The sequence below is a fragment of the Vombatus ursinus genome, unplaced genomic scaffold (genome assembly GCF_900497805.2).
Source record: "Vombatus ursinus unplaced genomic scaffold, bare-nosed wombat genome assembly UNPS02009205.1, whole genome shotgun sequence".
Lineage (NCBI taxonomy): Eukaryota > Metazoa > Chordata > Mammalia > Diprotodontia > Vombatidae > Vombatus > Vombatus ursinus.
In genome coordinates this window covers 33,095,309-33,114,931 of record NW_020948983.1, presented here as the reverse complement: position 1 = coordinate 33,114,931, position 19,623 = coordinate 33,095,309, and the positions used below count along the sequence as shown (strand labels likewise).

Sequence of the window (19,623 nt, the reverse complement as noted above, 5' to 3'; positions counted from 1 at the left end):
GTGAAAAAAAAAGACTATAAATATTTTCTGCATATGAGGGACTTCCTTTTTATAAATTCTTTTTCATTGATTTTTTTCATCAATCTTTTAGATTGTTTTTTTTTTATCAGTGGGTCAAAGGGTATGGATGTTTTTATAGAACAGTTTTTCAAAGCATTCAGTCTCTGTCCATACAAAATCAGTTTAACTCTATGCCTCAAAGAAAAGGGGCTGGAGCTAGGAAGATGCTTTGATACAGTATTGAAATGCACTGGGTGTAAGTGCAGGAGGTTAAGAAGAAAAACTTTGACTACTGATACCCACGTTGCCCTTTTCCTCAGTATTTGGCTTAAACTAGTCACCAACTTTTCTCCTTCCATCTCTTTATAGATTAGTATTAAAAGAGATTTGTGGGAGGAATTTAGAATTTGAACATTTTCTTGCTTAAAGTGAATAACGAGAGTTATCCTTACAAATATCTCAGTGAGACATGGCCCTACAGGCCTGGTGAGGCTGTATGGTATAGTAGTAGGAGATTCTGACAAAAGAGTGTTATAAAATACATGTGGCCTGATAACTCTAAGGTATGACCCTCGCCCCAATCACAAGGTAGTGAAACGCACACTGAACCTAAAATCCTCCATAGACCATGAGGGTAGTGGGACTTGGCCTTTAGGCCAGGCTACTTGATGGCCCAGGTTGATACATCTTCGATCAAGTTGTAAGGCTATGAAAAATCACCCCATCAGTACTTTGTTTACAAAATATGGATTCTTTGTGGCTCTTTTAGGACCTTATTAATAATAGCATCTGATGATTTATTGGACAGGTGGTACATAATTACTAGATTTGATTCAACAAAGTATATATTAATGTCTTATTAGGCCTGCCCCAGCTGGTAATTGATCACTAATGAGGTAGCTTTTCTTGTATCCAAGCAAAACTGAGAAGGTTTTTGAAATTCTCTAAGCTAGTTCCTGCATGAATGCCTTAGGAGAAGTGGCCTCCTAAATGATGGATAAGTATTTCACAGGGAACATTTTACAGCAACACTCATTTTTCTAATTTTAATAGTGAATTGTGCCAAGAGAGAGTTGAAGTGATCACCTACAGAATTCTATGTTCATGGTTTACTTAAAATTCAGGACCAGAACAGAAAAGCCTCAGCCACTCTCTCTAAACATCTGCATCCATGATCATATGATCAGCTATTGAATTTTTTAAGTAGTTGGTATTGTGGGATTATTACTCTTCTGTGACAACTAGTCTTTATTTTTGCCAGTTGTGTTAGTTTTTTATGCGGGGAAGTAAGAATTAAAACTCTTTTTTGGCTGTATGTTTTACAAATACCCAAGATGGTAATGCCTTTCATTGAACACTATCATTTTCACTCTCAGATTTCAAGGTGAAATTCCTTGATTCAATTTTCTTCTTCTGACTTCCTGATGCTGACTTTAGAAATATTCAAATTAGCCTCAGTTTCCTCATTTCTAAAATAAAGAGGTTGGACTAAATGACCTCTATGTTCCCTTTCAGCTCTAAATCTATGATCCTGTTATCTGTTCCTTAAAAAAGGGCTTTTTTGTAGCTTTCAGAAGTTTCATTTTCCTTTTACCCCTCTCCTCTTTATATTAATGAATTTCACCTAATAGAATCAGATGCCAGAACTGACAAGTGCTCTTTCTGGATCTTAGTTTCATCTCCCCAAGAAGGCATTTTCTCAGTAACACTTAGCAAAATGATATCTATCAAATCACCAGTGCAGTTAGAATTTAATTTGCTCTATCAGTTGCCATTGTCATGCTACTTAACTTAAAAAAAGTAATTTTCCTCGTGACTTCATAATTTCTTTCAGTATTCTTTTTTTTTTTTCAATTGAATAGATTTAATGAATTGTTGAAAGAAGAAAGTCCTGGTAGGAAGCATTCTTTTCAAAGCATCTTGGAAATGGGCACTGAGACCTTCTCTCTATTTGTCCAACTCCTACCCATCTTTTCAGGCCTTCCTTAATTCTGACTTCTTATACAATGCTTTCCCAAACTACTCTCATTCATCATGGTTTGTCCTTCTACTGAATTCTATAGCATTTCTGGTGTATACCACGTATCCACATGCTACCTTTTGATTTGTAATATTTAATCATTTAAAAATACTATGTAGCTCCTGTGTTTTATTGGAACATCAAGGTATGCAAGTTTTATCTCCAAAATTAGATGATAAATTTTCTAAAGTCAGAGGTCGCATTATTATGTTTTTGTATTCCTCTGTAAAATGAATGACTGGACATGAAACTTTCTAATTCTATGATCCTATGATATGACTATTTGACTTCCTAAGCATATGAAATACCAAGTTGATTCATTTTAACAATTTAGAATCTGAGTTAAAGTTAAGTGAAAAGGATTTCAACTAGTAGACACAGAATTTAGAGCTGGAAAGGTCCTTAGAGATGATGTGATCCAACCATTGCCCTCCCCTACTCATAGCCATTTTACAGATGAGGAAACTGAAACCCATAGAAGTTATGACTTGCCAAAGATTGGGGGAAAATAAGTGGCAGAATTTAGAGAATAACTGAGTTCTCCTAACTACAGCTTTCAGTATTGTTCACTTGTTCAGTCGTATCTGGTTCTTCATGACCCTGTGTGGAGTTGTCTTGGCAAAAATACTAGAGAAAATACTGGAACCATTTGCTGTTTCCTTCTTTGGAGGATTAGGCAAACAGAGATTAAGTGACTTCACCAAAGTCACACAGCTAGTGAGTGCCTGAGGCCAGATTTGAATTTAGATCTTCCTGACTCTAGGCCCAGCATTCCATCCACTGAGCCATCTAGTTGCTTTTCTTTTCAGTATACTACAGTGCAATTTTCATGGGAGGCAGTGTAGTGCAGTGGAAAAGTCACTGGTATTGGAGTCAGAGGATTTGGGTTTGAATCTTGGCTTTTGTATTTACAATCTATATCAAGGCATTTAAACTCTTCATTTCCCTTATTTGAAAAAAATGGGAGTTAGTAAAATGGCCTCTAAAATTCCTTCTAAATCCTAGATACCATGATCCTTTGTGCTACCACATATATGTCGATTGATTGAACATAGCTCAAAAAAGGCAGAATAATCATGTAAAATGAAACTATGTGGAGGGCAGTGTAGGAGGTGACCATCAGTCTATCCTGAAAGCTTTAAGATCCTTCCTCAGATCCAAGTATATGATCCTAGGTTACATAGGAAAATCTTTATGTGTTGCCAAACTATAAATAAGTAGCAGTTAAGGATATTAAAATAGACCAGAATTGGGGCATCTTGTATAGCCTGTTTTAGAAAAGAAAGAAAGAAAAGAAAGAGGGTGTTAAAGGGCAAATACTTATATGATTTGGTAAAAGAAAATATATATTTCATAGGATGAAATATTGAGTGGAAGGATATACCATCTGTCAATGCAGACAACATGACTAGCCTACTGTCATTAGGGAACATGTTTGACTTCTTTCCTATTACAGGGGTGATTCATTTGTGATGATATATTCATGCTGTATGACTCAGTCTTCCATGGTGACTTGCCAAAGTTAAGAATAGAATCTATAGCCAGGAACTAGAGCAAAACCCACTAATTCTTGAAGGGATAATATGTCCCTAACCCTTTGAGTTGCACACATTAGTTCTGGAGTTGTTTACCCATATGTGGATATAGAGCTGAGGGATAATAGAGTTACAAGATTGAAGGAATGAAGTGATATCTAGAGGAAGAGTCAAAACTCTCTAAGTGTTCTCTGAGCGTGCTAAATTTAGAAATTTATGCATGTCCAGGCATCTTCTTAGTGATGGGCTGTAGCAAAGCCTTACTGGGTAATCACCATCATGCCTACCTTATTGGCTTAACCTTACTGGTTCAAAAAAAGCAAGATGTCAACCACTGAAAATGATAAAACTGAAAAAAAATTCAAGACAAAATGAATTAAATATATTTCATCAAACCAGAAGTTTGACTAACTCCAGAAAGGATATTCCTGGGACCAGATGCAGGACATGGGGCAGTTTTATGTTTCATTGGTGATTTGAGATTATGGTCTTTGAACGTATCTGAAGATTTGTGTTGGAACCATTTATGGAAGAGTTTAGGTCATAGGCCACAATAAACAAATACCTATGATGCTCTAACTTTTATCCTTTGGCAGGGATGGCTATTATATTTCATCACTCAGGTCATGTTGCATCTGTCACATAGCTCTTTTGACCTGATAGTTCTGAAATTTGGCTATAATGTTCCTTGGAGTTTTTATTTTGGGCTCTCTTTCCTCAGGTAATTGGTGAATTCTTTCAGTGCCTATTTAGCCCTCTGGTTCTAAGACATTGGGGCAGTTTTCCTTGATAATTTCTTGAAAGATGCTGTTTAAGTTCTCCTTTTGATTGTGAATTTCAGGTAGTTCAATGATTCTGACATTGTCTCTCCTGGATCTATTTTCCAGGTCAGTTGTTCTTCCAATGAGGTGTTTTACATTTTCTTATATTTTTTCATTCTTTTGAATTTGTTTGATTGATTCTTGATGTCTCATAGAGTCATTAGTTTTTAAGTATTAAAGAATTGTTTTCCTTAATTAACTTTTGTACTTTTTTTTCCCCATTTGGCCAATTGTACTCTTCAAGGAGTTGTTTTCTTCAGTGGGTTTTTTTTTTTGTATCTCCTTTTTCATTTGCCCAATTCTATTTTTAAGCAGTTTTCCAAGCTGTTGACTCTTTTTTCATAGTCCTCTTGCATTCCTCTTTTCCCATTTTTTCATCTATCTCTCTTACATGATTTTAAGCTCCTTTTTGAACTCTTCTATGAGTTCTTTTTGGGCTTGAGGCCCCTTCCCATTTTTCTCTGGGGTTTTTCCATAGATATTTTGACATGGTTGTCCTCTTACGAGTTTGTGTCTTGGTCTTCCCTGTCACTATAATCACTTTCTATGGTCAGATTCTTTTTTTGTTATTTTCTCCTCATCTTTTTTTTTTCTTTTTGTGGTGGAGGGAAGCTTTTTCCTTTCTTTTAAAGTTGAGCTCTGCAACTGGGGTGTAAGGGGCACTATCTGAGGTTTCTTGTGCCAGGGGCTGCAAGACCTGGCTATTTATCTGGTGTTGTGCTGATGTTGCCCTGAGGCCCACAGGGGACCCTTATGTGTGGTACTATGCTGAGGGGGTGGGGTTGGGGGTGATTGGTGCTGCTGTAGGCCTTCGGGGTTTGGCAGCTTACCTTCTGCTGAGCTGTAATCCTACTGGTGGTATCTGGTGTGTGCTGAGGCCTGGTGGGGTGTTTCTGCATTTCCTTGGGGCTACACTGAAGCAAGTGGAGGTTTGGCCCCGGAGGAGGACTGTTTGCCCTGGGCTATGTTGAAGCAACGGTGATCGTCAGAGTGGCTTCTGCCTGTTTGCCTGGCTATGCTAAGGTATGTGGGGGTCCTGGTGTTGGCATTTGCCTGCTCTACCACACAAGCTCAGGATCTCCTGCTGGTTTGCTGAGGTGGGGTTTACTGCTGACTTGCTGGGGCACTTCTTATTTTGAAATGTGCTCTTCTTTTATCCATGTGAGACAGACCTCTCTTGCCGATCTTCCAAGTTTCTTGAGCTAAAAGATTGTTTTACTCCATCTTTTTGCTGGTTCTACTCTTCCAGGATTTATTTTTGGGTGCTATTTTATGGTTGTTTTGAGGTGAATATGGGGGAGTTACAGCAATTTATTGTTTACTCTACCATCTTGGCTCCCAAAAGTCCTGTCATATAACTTTCATATCAAATTTGTTGGAGGTAACATTTGTAAGGAGGTGAGGGCAAAAGTGACCGTGCTGTTTACCATTTTTAATTTTTTTTCCTAATAATTCCTTATTAAATGCATCTTTTCATTTACTGTTTATTTATTTTGTTTCTATAGAGTTTAGTCTTTGGTGACTAAGTATGGCTTCTTCCTAGCCCCTTTATATTTATGTGTTGCCAAGAGGAGAGAAAGGAGCATATTTTAGAGATGTTGTATAGGTTCAGTCTTTGGGAGGTAATCCTTTAAAGAATGATTCCCTAATGAATATTCAATTTGAGGGAAGAGCAATAGAAGCCCCTTGAGGAAAAAAGATATTTCCTTTTTGTTGTTTTATCTCCAGGTCCTAGCAGAGTGCCTTACTCAGACACACACATACACACACACACACACACACACACACACACACACACGCACACATGTATCTCTGTGTGTGTGTGTGTGTGTGTGTGTGTGTGTGTGTGTGTGTATGCTCTAAGTGTATGCATAAGGTGTGTCTGTGTATGGGAGTGAACTGGGCTGGAAGAGTGAGGACCTGTGACTTGATTGCTATGTGAAAACTACCTCCATGGAGGTAGATCAGCAACTCCTGGTTTAACTATGCTCTTAAAAGGTTGATTGGGGGCACTGAAAGGATAAGTGGCTCATGGCCAAATAGCTAGAATGTGTCAGTGACAAGATTTTAAGTCAGGTCGTATGACTTCAAGGCTGGCCCTCTCTCTATTATACCAAATTATTTCTCATGTTGTACATAGTAAGCACATAAATATTTTGTGAAATTGAATTAAATTCTTGCAAATTTTTACAAATTAAATAATGAAAACTTTTTTTGTCATGTGAAGAAAAAAAAATAAGATGCCTTTTGCTCCCACTAAGACCTAGTGTCAAGGGAGAAGATTGCTATTTTATTCTGAAACGTCTGTTGGAAGAGATTTTTGAGCCCATCTATCCTACCCTGTCACTTGGCAGATGAGGCAACCAAGGCCCAGGGAAATTAACTGACTTATTCATTGTCACAATAACTAGTGTGTATGAGATAGTACTTGAACCCAGATTTTGTTCAAGTTTGGACCTCTACCCAGTGCACTGTGTCTTTTCTCATCCCTAGCATGTAATATATTCTTGAAGATTTTACTAATAAAGCAATGGAAACCTTCCGTTAAGGCATAAGGAATATAACTATTTTTTTTTCACCTGAAGCACTAGTTCAACATATGGCTTCCTCATCAGATTTTATATTTAGTGCTAGAAAGGGTCTTTGAGGCCATCTAGTGCAATCTTTTCGTTTTACAGATGAAGAAAACGAAGCTCAGAGAGTTTAAGTGATGACTATAGTTATAAAGGCAGTAAATAACAGTCAGGATTTGAACTTCGGTTCCCTGATTACATTTCTAGTACATCGCATCATTTTTTCCCTCTAATATTCAGGTTAATAAAGCAATGTAATGTCTAAGAAGGGACAATGGACATCAATAAATAGCTCTATTCATAGTTGTAGGAAAGTAACTAATAAAGCATCAATGAGGCCAGAATAAAATTGGACTTTTTTAATGAAAGGAAAGATTTTAGAGTACGTCAGGGAATCCTATTTTGGATCAAAACTAGGGAGGTTTTGCCACTCCCATGAGAGATGTAGAAATTTTTTTTTTACTTCATATGTAGTTAAAATTTCCAATTATCTTACAGCTATATAGTGGTTTTTATAATAGAAATCATTTGATGGATAATGGAAATAATGCAAAAGGAAGAGACATGTAGGCATGAAAGTGATTCATCTTAAGAACTACAAAGCAATTCATGTGAAGAGAAAATTATTTGAATCACATTTTCAGAGAAAGGGGGAATATACAAACAGTAGTACTAGAAGAGACTTGTTAGAGAAAATGCCAATGGTTTTGCTAAAGATTTGCAGGATAACTTGGAAGCAGAAAAGGAAACAAGATATTAGGTCTCACAATCAAGAGATGATATGTGGAAATGATTTTCTATGCAACTCAAGAATGGTGTCCTCACATTAGACAGAAAAATGACAGCCGAAATAGTAACTGATGCATCTTCAAATAATAATAGATGCCATTTATATAGAGCTATCTGTTTTTCAAAAGTAATTTACATACATTAACTCATTTTACTCTCACAATAATACAAATGAACAGTGAACTAGATCAAGTTAGATTAAGTAAATACTATAGATGAGGAAACTAACGTCGCCAACATAAAGCAATTTTCCCATGATCACATAGCTTGTAAGTGTCAGAAGTGACATTTGAACCTAGGTCTTCCTAACTCCACTTCTTCTACAATTCTAAACTTTCATTTGAAACCTACCATGACCCTACAAAGAATAATTTTATCATTTTGTTTATTGTCCAGGTCAACACTTACCATGATTTTTTTAGCTATTGGTATCACAGGATGACACCTTAATACTAGAAATCTATAGATACATAGAAGGTATGCACAAAGCATTGGAAAAATGGATGATCCTCTGTACTTTATTTCCTTAGAGAAATAAAATTAGAATAGCTTGGCTAAGAGGGGCAATGTGAACCTATGGACAATAAAAATTAGAAAAATATCTCATAGAGTTGGAATATAAATTAGAGTAATAAGCTGATTCTTTCTAAAGCCCCATGATTAGATTAGTATTGATCTTCTCTATTGATGCAGATTGCAACCTCTCAAATATTTTCTTTGATGGTACTTAGTGATTTGTGGCCAAAGAATCATCACCTGGTGGCTGGTCTTCTAGTTAGGAGACTCTCTGAATTTAGCTATGTGGTCCAGAGAGAGGAGAGCCACCATCTATCAATAGGCCCCATAATTCAAGTCTTTACATCTCAACAGGACCTTCCAGTTTATGCTTTTAACTGGAATAATCTTTGATTTTATAGTCACCTCCATACCAAAATGACTCATTGGAGTAGGACTTCATTGGTGGAATAAGTTGATATTCAGCAGGAGGGTCTGAAGGGGTGACAGGGAGATAATTGAAATGAAGCATCAGGAGAGATTCTATAGCTCGATATCTTTGTCTATAAACATTTATGCATATATTTTTATAACTGTGCACACACACAGATGTCTCTCAGGAAATGTGGTAGGAGCTTCTCAACTTGCTATGCTTAAAAACAGCATGAGCCATACATCCAGGGAGGGGCTTATTATAGGAAAGTTCTGGCATTAGTCCCTGAAGACTGGATTGTAGTACCTGTCTACTTTTTTCTATTTCTATTTTCTTCATTCTTATAAACTGGTGGGTGCAGTAAAAGAGTAAGTTCCCATGTATGAGGTGTATTATGTTATCTGATCCTGAACTACTTGCTGGGAATATTTGTGATAATTTAAAATAAAATAGTATCCTTCACTCATACTCCTAGAGTAGAGGTGTATTGGCAAAAAACTTTCCAGATACAAGATATGAAAAAACAAACAAACAAACAAACAAACAAAAACAAAAGGGGCTGCTAGGTGGTGTAGTGGATAGAGCACTCACCCTGGAATCAGGAGGACCTGAGTTCAAATCGGGCGTCAGACAAATAACACTTACTAGCTGTGTGACTCGGGGCAAGTCACTTAACCTCAATTGCCCTCCCCCCCCAAAAAAATAGGTACAATGTATGTGTATGATAGATAGCTAAATAGATTAAAATATTTTAAAAAATTCAAATAAATATGAAAATTATTTGGAAAATATTGTTCTAATTTTCCTACTAAAACAAAATAAGAAATTGCCATAGATATAAGGAAACTATAGTTTATTTTGGCAGCAGGACATAAAATAAAGGATGACTTGAGAATTCATATTCCCTCAACACTGGCAGTATGCCTCTTTCTGTAGTGATGTCACAAAATTGGATTCTGAGTTCAGATGTGCTTCTATATGTTCAGAGAGTTAGTCCATGGTGCTCCTAGCACAAACAGACTCAATGTCTGGCTTATTTATCATCCTTCCTGATTCTTCGGGATCTTGCAGTGTTTGCTGGAGCAAACCTGTGAACCTTCTCACCAGCAACAGCTTGTCATGAATATCTTCCTTTCTAATCATGTGTGAATTGTGTACATTCCTTCCTCATTAGAGGCAGAGTTAACTTAAGACAATTGAATGTAAATGTGAATGCTCTTAAATGTGACAAGCAAGAGAGAGCTGACAAGAAAAAGGACAATTTGCTACCATCGGGCAGTAGTAATGGTCAGAGTTGGGAAATATGAATTTAAAAAAGACTCTAAATAGAGCAAAGAGAGTAGGAAAGAAAAAACTAGAAAGGGTTTTGAAGTTAACTAGAATTGAAGACGTAGAGGTGGAAGGGGTCTCAGTGGACATCTAGTTCATATCCTTCATCTTAAGGACTAAGAAACTGAGATGTAGAGAGATTAAGTGACTTGCAAAGGTCAAACAGTTAATAATTGGCCGAGCTGGAATTTGATTCCAGGTCATCTGACTCCCAATACATTGCTCTTTCAATGGCAAGGAGAACAACTCAGTTGACAGACTGAGTTGCTTTTATATTTTCAGTATATTCAATAGTGAACACAATCCTGTTGTTTAAGACATTGTTAAAAATGAATAGAGATGGGAGAATATTGAAGAAGGATTTGGGTACATAGAATAGAAGGAGGAGAAAGCTGTAAGTTGAAGACATCAGGGGTCTATCTGGAAAAGCCAGTTCAGGCAGAAAGTAGCGGGGTTGTTTTTGAAGAACCCACTTCAAGAAAGAGTTTTATTTCCTCAGTGACACAGAGGGAGGACTTGAGAGAGATGCTCTCTAGATTGGAGGTAGAATCCAAAGTATCTAGAAAAAGGGAGGACAACTCTAGCTAGAAAAGTAGCTAGAAAAATGGAGGAAAAATGGACAAAGTTTATGTTGTGCCTTTGGGCTTTTTCTTTATGGTATTCGCTAACACATGAAGTGCCTTCACTTGCTCCCCCTGTTTCTACCCCCCTAAATCACTTTCTGTTGAAACTTATCAATCTTTCAAGAGTGAACTCCAATAAGAAGCTTTCACTTTGGCAGACAGCACAACTTTGTAAGGGTTCCCCTTCTGACAAAATTGTGAGAGGCCATTCATCCCTTTGCATTCCTCGTTCCTTCCTTTTTCTCACTCAGCTTTTGATTTTACTCAGTCCCACTGGCTATTTGTCTCTTCTGCTTTCTAAAAGCCTTTCAGTTTGTTTGGTGCGTGATGAATGGAAAAAAAAAATTAATGTTTTGTGACAGAACATTTCTGCAGTAAAGGAGTGATAAATATCAAATCAAGTGAAGACCAGAAATTTAATTTTCCCTATCAGGGCCAATCTGTGCTTCGTTTTATCCTGACAAAAATTGATATTTTATCCCTGTGATAATGGAAGACTCTGATTGCTCTGCCTTTTTATAATTTTCAAAAACTCTCATTCTTTCCCCAGAGAACCTTGAATCAAAGGGGGAGATGACTCTGCACATCATAAAATTAAAAAAATAAAAAAAATGTCACCTTACATTCTTTCAGCTTGGCTCCCTGTGCTTGGCAGAATGAATTTTCTTAGGGTCTCATTGGGTACCTGATTTAATTCAAGGCTTTCCCATTTTATTTTTCTGATTTCTCCTCCAGAAAATTAGTAAGTGTCTGCATGGAGGACATTACACAAGGGGACTGTTTCAGGACGAATCACAGAGGACCCAAACGTATCTAGTCTCTTTGCTTGTGGAACTGGTAGAGAGCTGGCAAGTTAATGCTAGCTTACCAGGAGCTAGTTTAGGCTGGTTAGAAGTTGAATGCAGCAATACACATTTGAGGTTAGTTTAGATTATTTCTGTATTCATTTGCATAAATTATAATGACTTTGTATTAGATCTTGAATTTGTTTTGCTAGAGAATCTTTATGGCTATATTTCATCTTTCTTTCCAAATGTAAGTTGCCAGCTGTGCAATTTTGAAAATTTTAGTGCTGTGTATAGATCCTGGAACAATCTTTACCACGGTACTTTTAACTTGTATCATTTGACGATTCATATCTGGATCTCCTGGGAAATGCCTTACAAGTGTTTTTTTTTTAAAACCTTGGTTGACCATTATACTCCTACAAGCTATTTTCCTACCTTCTTTTCCCTTTCATTGATAAATTACTAGAAAGAATAATCTGTCTTTACTCCTCAGTCCCTTGAAATCCTTCCCTACAACTTTATAGAAACTACTCTTCAAACTGCTACCAATAAATCCAAATCCAGTGGGAATATTTCTTATCTTCTTGACATCTTTGCAGTGTTTGACATTATTGGAATGGAAAGATCACTGGCTCTCGAATTAGAACCAGAGTTTAAATCTAGCCTCTGATGCTTACTACTTGTATGGCCTTGGGTAAATCACTTAATCTTTCTGAGTCTCAGTTTCTTCATCTATAAGAGGTCCCATTCATTTCAAAATAGCTTTAGGATTTTCCTGAATACTGTCATTTCCCTTGATTAGAGACACCTCATTAACTTGTTTCTTCTATCTAAGTGCTCCTTCTGTTTCCTTTGTTACATTTTTGTTGACCTCTCAATGTGTATATTTTCCAAGGTTCTATCTCCCTTGTTGATTGCACTCATTCCCATGGCTTCACCTGCCATTTTTATATAGATAATTCCAAAATATGAATCTCTAACCATGACTTTTATTTTCTGAACTTTAGTCCTCCATTTCCACTTTCCTAAATAACACTGGCATGTAAAAGTCAGTGTGTCCCCAACCAAAATGAATGTCTCCTTTCCTAAACTGAGTCATCTTTCTGACAACTAGGGCTGTGAGGAGAAACTTCCAGTATTCTGTTTGAAACATTGGCATTACCTTTAACTCTTTCATACCCATCCCCTTTTGTTTGTCATATATTAATTATTTGTTTCTAGCATTTTTTTTTCAATTTTGAGTTCTGAATTCTATCCCTCCCTCCCTCACTTCCCACACCCATTGGAAAGGCAAGAAATGTGCTATTAATTATAGGTATGAAATCATGTGAAATATATTTCTATATTAGCCATGCTGTAAAAAAGCAAGAAAAATAATGAAAATTTTAAAAAAAGCATGCTTCAATCTGCATTCAGACTCTATCTGTTCTTTCTTTGGAGGTGGATAGCATTTTTTCAGTACAAGTCTTTCAGAATTGCCTTGGATCATTGTATTGATCAGAATAGCTCATTCACTGTCAATCATTGTACAATATTGTTGTCACTGTGTAGTTCTTGTTAACTTCACTTTACTTCAGTTCCTATAAGTTTTCCCAGATTTTCTGATACTATCTTGCTCATCATTTCTTATAACATAATAGTATTCCATTGCAATTTCTAATTGATAGGCATCCCCTTAAGTTCCAATTCTTTGCTATAAAAAAGGAGCTGCTATACATATTTTTGTACACAAAGGTCTATTTCCTCTTTCTTTGATCTCTTTGGGACACACATGGTAGTGATATTACTGGGTCAAAAGGTATGCATGGTTTTATGGCCCTTCGGGCATAGTTCCAAATTGTTCTCCAAAATGGTTGGATCAGGTCACAATTCCACCAACAGTACATTAGTATCCCAATTTTTCCATGTCCCCTCCAACATTTGTCATTTTCCTTTTCTCTCATATTAGCCAATCTGATAGGTGTGAGGTGGTGCCTCAGAGTTATTTTAATTAATATTTCTCTAATCAATAGTGATTTAGATCACTTTTCATGTAACTAGAGAACTTTAATTTCTTCTTCTGAAGACTGCTTGTTCATATCCTTTGACCTTTTTTCAATTGGGGAATGACTTGTAGTCTTACAAATTTGACTCAGTTCTTTATATATTTGAGAAGTGAGGCCTTTTCAGAGAAACTTGCTATAAATTTCCCCCTCCTTTTCTTGCATTCCTTCTAATCTTCACTGCATTAGTTTTGTTTGTGGAAAAAAACCCTTTTTAAGTTCATGCAATCAAAATTATCCATTTTATTTCCTATAATACTCTCTGTCTCTTGTTTGGTCATACATTCTTCTCTTATCTGTAGATCAGACAGGTAACATTTTCCACGATGCTCTAAATTGTTTACGACATCATCCTTTATGTCTAAATTATGTATTCATTTTGACCTTATCTTGGCATACAGTGTAAGATGTTAGTCTATTTCTAGTTTCTGCCAACTGCTTTCTAGTTTTTCTAGCAGTTTTTATCAAATAGTAAATTATTGTCCTCAAAGCTTGGATCATTAGGTTCATCTAATACTAAATTACTACGGTCATTTACTATTGTGTATTGTATACTTAATCTATTTCACTGACCCAGCACTCTGTTTCTTGGCCAGTTTATCAGATTGTTATCATGATTAGCACTTTGTAAAATAGTTTCAGATATAGTACTGCTAGGCTACCTTACTTTATATTTTTTTTTCATTGATTCCCTTGATAATCTTGTCCTTTTGTTCTTCAAATAAATTTTGTTGTTATTTTTTCTAGCCTTATAAAATAGATCTTTGGTAGTTTGATTGGTATTGTACTGAGTAAGTAAATTAATTTAGGCAGAATTGTCATTTTTAGTATACTGGCTCAGCCTGCTCATGAGCAATTAAAAGTTCTCTAATTGTTTAGATCTGTCTTTATTTGTGTGAAAAGTATTTTGCCATTGTGTTTATATATTTCTGGGTTTACCTTGGCAGGTACACTCCCAAATATTTTATATTGTCTGCAGTTACTTTAAATGGAATTTCTCTTTCTATCTCATCCTGCTGTACTTTGTCAGTGATATATAGAAATGCTGATGATTTATTTGGGTTTATTTTATGTCTTGCAACTTTGCTAATGTTGTTAATTATTTCAAGTAGTTTTTTAGTTGATTCTTCAGGGTTCTCTAAGTATAGCATCATATTAACTGCAAAGAGAGATAATTTTGTTTCCTCCTTGCCTAGTCTAATTCCTTCAATTTCTTTTTCTTGTCTTATTGTTATAGCTGTAATTTCTTGTACAATATTGAATAGTAATGGAGGTAATGAGCGTCCTTGCTTCACTCCTGATCTTATTGGGAAGGCTTCTAGTTTATTCCCATTACAGATGATAGATACTACTTATCATTTTAAGAAAAGCTCCATTTATCCCTATACTTTCTAGTGTTTTTTAATAGGAATGAGTGTTGTATTTTGCCAAAATCTTTTTCTAGTGAGATAATCATGATTTTTTGTTTATGTCGTTTTTGTTATTGATATGATCCAGTCCTGCACTCCTTGTATAAATTTCACCTGATCATAGTGTATGATCTTTGTGATATATTGCAGCAATCTTTTTGCTAGTATTTTATTTACAAATTATGCATCAATATTCATCAGGAAAATTTGACTATAGTTTTCTTTCTCTGTTTTAGCTCTTCCTGGTTTAGGTATCAGAACCATATTTGTATCATAAAAGTAATTTGCTAGGACTCCTTCTTTGCCTATTTTCTAAATAGTTTATATAGTATTGGAATTAACTGTTTTTTACATGTTTAGTAGCATTCACTTATGAATCCATGTGGTCCTGGAAACTTTTTTCTTAGAGAGCTCATTTATGATTATTTATGAAAATATTCAATTTCTTTTTCTAAAATAGTGTTATTTAAGTATTCTATTCTACTTCCACTGATCTGGACAATTCATGTTTTCATAAATATTCTTCCACTTTACTTAAGTTGTCAGATTTATTGGCATATAATTGGGCAAAATAGCTCCTAGTAATTGCTTTAATTTTATCTTCCTTGGTAATTTGTTCTTCTTTTTAAGAAATGTAATTTTTGTTACAGTATGGTCTGGAAAGAATATATTTAATATTTCTGTTTTTCTGCATTTGTTTGTGAAGTTTTTACACCCCAATATATGGTCAGTTTTTGTGAAGATGTCATGCGCAGTTGAAAAAATGGTATTGTATTTTCTATTTCCATTTAATTTTCTCCAGAGATCTATCTTATCTAATTTTTTCTAAAATTTTATTCGTCTCCCTAACTTATTTATTTTATGGTTAGATTTATCTAGTTCTGAAAGGGGAAAATTGAGTTCCTTTGCTAGTATAGTTTTACTGTTTATTTCCACCTGTATGTAACTCATTTAACTTTTACTTTGGATGCTATGCCATTGGGCACATATATATTTAGTATTGATATTATTTCATTGCCTAAGGTACCATTTTAGTAAAATGTAGTTTTCCTACTTATCTCTTTTAATTAGGTCTATTTCTGATTTGTCTTTGTCTGAGATCATAATTGCTACTCCTACCTTTTTATATTTCAACTGAAGCATAATATATTATGCTCAAACCTCTTACTTTTGCTCTGTGTGTGTCTCTCTTTTTTAAATTAATTTATTTTGATTTATCAACAATCACTTCCATAAGCTTTTGAGTTTTAAATTTTTCTCCTCCTCCCTCCCCCACTCCCCCCCAAGGCAGCACATAATCTGATATAGGCTATACATATGTATTGCTATTAAACATATTTTCACATTAGTGATGTTGTAAGTAAGAATTAGAACCAATAGGAGGAACCACCAGAAAGAGGAAACAAAACACAACAGAAGAAAAAAAATAGCTAATAGTATGTTTTGATCTGCATTCAAACTCCATAGTTCTTTCTTTGGACATGGATAGCATTTTCCATCATGAGGCCTTTGGAGATGTCTTAGATCCTTGTTTTACTGAGAAGGGTTAAGTCTACCAATATTAGTACCTAACTAATTATGTTATTCCCTTCTTAAGCCTAATCTGATGAGAGTAAGGTTCGAACAATGCTCATCTCCCTCCCTTCTTTCCCTCTGCTGTAATAGGTGCCTTTTCCTGTAAAGTAATTTACCCTTGTCTGCCTCCTCCTTCCTTTTCTCTCAGTACATTTTCCTAGTTACATCCGATTAATCCACTTACTTGGATCCATTTAACCCACTTGATTAGATTTTTTTATCATGACATCAAAGTTAACTTATACCCACCCCCTTTATGTATACCCCTTTAACATGGTGTAATAACAATACAGTTCTCAAGGGTTACAAATGACATCTTCCCTTGTAGGGATGTAAATAGGTTGTCCTTATTAATAACATGTTGTTTCTTTCTGTCTCGTTTACAATTTTATGTCTCTCTTGAGTCTTGTATTTGAAGATCAAATTTTCTGCTGAGCTATGGTCTTTTTATCAGGAAAGTTTGGAAGTCCCCTATTTTGTTGAATATCCATCTCCTCCCTTGAAAGATCATGCTTATTTTTGATGGGTAGTTGATCTTTGATTACACTCTAAGCTCATTTGCCTTATGGAATATTATGTTCCAGGCCCTAAGGTCTTTTAATGTAGAAGCTGCAAGGTCCTGTGTAATCCTGACTGTGGTTCCATGATATTTAAATTGTTTCTTTCTGGCTGCTTGCAGTATTTGCTCTTTGACCTGGTAATTTTGGAATTTGGCTACTATATCCCTTGGTGTTTTTGATTTGGGATCCCTTTCAGGAGGTGATTGGTGGATTCTTTCTATGGCTATTTTACCCTCTGGTTCTAGGACCTCAGGACAGTTTTCCTTTATGATTTCCTGAAAGATACTGTCCAGGCTCTTTTTTTCATCGTGATTTTCAGGTAGACCAGTAATTTTTAAATTGTCTCTCTTGGATAGATTTTCCAGGTCAGTTGTTTTACCAATGAGGTATTTTATGTTTTCATCTATTTTCTCATTCTTTTGTTTTTGTTTGACTGGTTCTTGCTGTCTCATAGAGTCATTAGCTTCCATTTGCCCAATTCTAATTTTTAACAAATTATTTTCTTCTATTAGATTTTTTACCTCCTTCCCCATTTGGCCAATTGTATTTTTTTAGGGACTTGTTTTCTTCAGTGTACTTTTTTTTCATAGTTGGCCAATTGTATTTTTTAAAGACTTGTTTTCTACAGTTAATTTTTGCCCTTCCTTTTCCAACCTATTGATTCTCTCTTACATACCTCTTATTTCTTTTCCTGGTGGTTTTCCAAGCTGGTTTCCACTGGTGACCCTGCCGTCACTGAAGCACACGGGTCCAGGTGTTGGTGTTTGCCTGCTCCATCATCTAGGTTTCAGGATCTCCTCCTGAGGTGGGGCTTGCCACTAGCTTGCTGGGATGCCTCACATTCTGTACTGCTCCCCTTCCCCCAGGGCAAGACAGGCCTTTCCTGTTAATTCCTCAAGCTACCTGGGCTACTGGACTGCTGCACCCCATCTTTCTTCTGGTTCAGCTGTTCCAGGGTTTTTCCTGGGGCCTCTTTGTTTCAATATACTGTAAACAGTATATTGTTGGATTCTGCTATCACCTATTTTATGGATGAGTTCATCCCATTCACATTTACAGTCATGATTATTAATTGTGTATTCCCCTTCATCCTATTTCCCCCATTTCTCTCTCTTTCTCTCTCTCTCTCTCTCTCTCTCTCTTTCTCTCTTTCTCTCTCTCTCTCTCTTTCTTCCCCCTTCTCTCTCTTTCCTCAAAAGTCACTTTTGATTCTGACCTATTCCTCCTTCAATACACTCTCCTTTCCATTAGCCCTTTGCCACTTCTTTTATCGTCTCCACCTCTTACTGGGTAAGATAGATTGCTATACACAACTGAGTGTATGTGTTATTCCCCTTTTGAACCAATTCTGGTAAAAGTGAGTTTCAAGTATTTCTTGCAACCATCCCCCCTCCTATTTCCCACCTCCACTGTAAAAGTATTCCTTGTGTACTTCTTTTATCTGAGATATTTTTTCCTGTTTTTTCTTCTACCCTCACCTTCTCTTAGTCTTCTATCTCACCCTTTAATTTTACTTTTTATTTTTATCATTTTTGACTCACACCTGTGCCCTCTGTCTATGTATACTTCTTCTACCTGCCCTAATAATGATAAAATTCCTAGGAATTACAAGTATTATCTCCCCATATAGGAATGTAAATAATTAAACCGTACTGAGTCCCTTAGGGTTAGTATCTTTTGATATTTCTCTTGAATCTTCTATTTGAAAGTCAAATTTTCTATTCAGCTCCAGTCTTTCCATCAGGAATGCCTGACATCTTTTATTTCATTAAATATCTATTTTTCCCTTCAAAGATTATACTCAGTTTTTCTGGGTCAGTTATTCTTAGTTGTATTCCTTGTTCCTTAGCCTTCTGGAATATCATGTTTCACGCCCTTCACTCCTTTAATGTGGAAGCTGCTGAATCTTATTTGAATTGTTTCTTTCTTGCTGTTTGACCATAGAGCTCTGGAATTTAGCTATAATATTCCTAGGAGTTTTTACTTTGCGATCTCTTTCAGGAGGTGATGGGTGGACTCTTTCAATTTCTATTTTACTCTCTGGTTCTAGGATATCAGGGGAGTTTTCCTTGATAATTTTTTGAAATATGATGTCTAGGAGATGACAGAGTAAGCACTAAATAACCATAATTCTCTAATATTCACCTCCAAACAACCATAAAATAACTCCCTAAAACAAATTCTGGAACAGCAGAACCAGTAAAAACATGGAGTGAAACAACCTTTGAGCCCAAAAAACTTGGAAGATTGGCAGGAAAGGTCTATCTCACTTGGGCAAAAAGAGAATGTAGTCCAGGACAGGAAGTATCCCAGTAAGCCAGAAGCAAGCCCTACCTCAGCAAACCAGTGTGACGTACTGAGCCCCAGTGTGGTGGAGCAGGCAAACACCAACAACATTTCCCTGGCTATGCTGAGGTACATGGGCAGATTCCAGCTCTGAAAATAGCCATGTACTTCAGCATAGCCCCAAGAAAACAGGCAACCTCCAGTGGCCAGACAGCCAGGTGCTTCAGTATAACTCTAGGGAAATGCAGAAACACCTCACTGGCCTCAGCACATGCCTGACACCAGCACTAGGACCGTAACTCAGTATCACATAAGCTACCAGACTGCACGGCCTCCAGCAGCAAC

The 19,623-nt window shown here is 36.2% G+C and overlaps 1 protein-coding gene across 1 annotated transcript in view; it reads left to right on the top strand.

Annotated features, from left to right (window-relative positions):
* AGBL1 (ATP/GTP binding protein like 1) overlaps nucleotides 1-19,623 on the top strand; it is an 868,369-nt gene that overhangs the window by 203,777 nt on the left and 644,969 nt on the right. The window lies entirely within an intron of this gene.